Source organism: Meleagris gallopavo, chromosome 12 (assembly GCF_000146605.3).
Source record: "Meleagris gallopavo isolate NT-WF06-2002-E0010 breed Aviagen turkey brand Nicholas breeding stock chromosome 12, Turkey_5.1, whole genome shotgun sequence".
Taxonomy (NCBI): Eukaryota; Metazoa; Chordata; class Aves; order Galliformes; family Phasianidae; genus Meleagris; species Meleagris gallopavo.
Window position 1 is genome coordinate 3599983 of NC_015022.2, and position 1655 is coordinate 3601637.

Here is a 1655-nt window from a genome sequence, read left to right on the forward strand (position 1 = left end):
TTTTAATCTTTCAGGTCAATTAATGCTAATTTAGATGGCAAGAGAAATCACATTTCTTTGTTACCAGATGAGAACTCACCATTGGGATTGTGTAATGAAATTAAATATTCATATGTTTTTAATGGTCTTGATAAACAGATAAAGCATTCCATTGCACTTAGACGATCCAAATGCAGGGTTATTCTGTGCAGCCGACAATAAATTATTTGTAAAAAGAAAATGAAGATCTCTCAGAAGAGCTCTCTTCCCCTATTAGTCTGTAATTGCATAAGATCATAAAATATTAAATGCTAGAGACATCTTATATGAGAACTCAATATTTGTTAACAAACAGTGCATTTTATTTTCTTCTCTTTTTAAGTAAGGGAATATTCTTTAACTTAAGTTTATTCTCTTTTAAGTGAATTGCTAGAGGCTTACTGTGATACTGAAGATTCTTGATTACACTGAAAAAGCAGGCAGATCTTAACTCAGCATATGGGTACCTCTGGGTAGCAAACCAAGCACAAGCCACGCTGATAGCAGACCACTGCTGATGGCCTTGTTTTTCAACTATGCTATAACTTCAGTTCTGGATAATCTGTGGTCTTTTCATGGAAACAAAATAAAACTATATATAGTATAAAAAAAACATACAACTTAAAAAAACGGAGTGTGCAAATGCCCTGTTGTAAATTTCAGAAGGGGCATTGTTTCATCTTGAAATGATAGGTTACTCAGAAGTTAATGTTTGAGTTTTGATGTTTTACAGAAAAAATGTGCTAATAAACTATTCACAAGCAACGGCTCTGTTAAGTAACACCTCAGATGTGCTTCTGGTGTGTAGAAAAGGTGGGACTGAGACTGCAGAGATGGACAGTGCAGAGTTCAGCCACATGACAGCAATGTTGTAATAACCACTTTATATGGAAAAATAAAATAGTATATTTTATTAGACTAACCAATATAATTTTGAAAAAAAATCGTAAAATTCTGGGAGTGTCTGACATGGTTTGTGTCTTCTAACCAAGTATAAGAGGCAGCATTGCAAAAAGAATCAAGCTTGACATGCCACAAACCCATACGGCTTTTCTAGCATGCTGTAGGAAGTTTCTTAATCAACACTAGGTTCAACCATACAACAAATAGCTCTTTCACAGAGTGACCTGGAGATTGTGCCTGCTATCAGTTAGGTGGGTTGTCCTTGCTCAGAGTCACCCAGGGGCCATTTAAATTTGGACAAGCCTCAAATTTTGCTATGAAGGGGTATTGTAAGGAAAGTGAATGGAATTGGATTGAAGGATTGCATGTCTGGAGGCCTCACACAGAAACAGGAGGGGGCTCTTTCTTTTGAATTACTCAGAAGAATGTCTGGGTCTTTTTTTTCCCCAAATGGTACCAGCTCGTCTAATAGAAGATATGGTTTCTCCACAGAGATCTTCATTAGATCATCTTGACTAAGGATAGATGTCTGAATGCCACCTTGTTTGGCCCTCACCAGTTTAAGTGCACTCATACCACCTTTAATAAATAATGCCCTACATTCACTTTGAGACATGCACAATCTGATGTTGGCAGAAACAGATCTCTGCTCATTTTCTCAGCTGGCAAACTGGGAGGACAACCCATCCTGCAGATAAACAGATGACAAGAAGCTGCAAGCCAGGGACCAACAA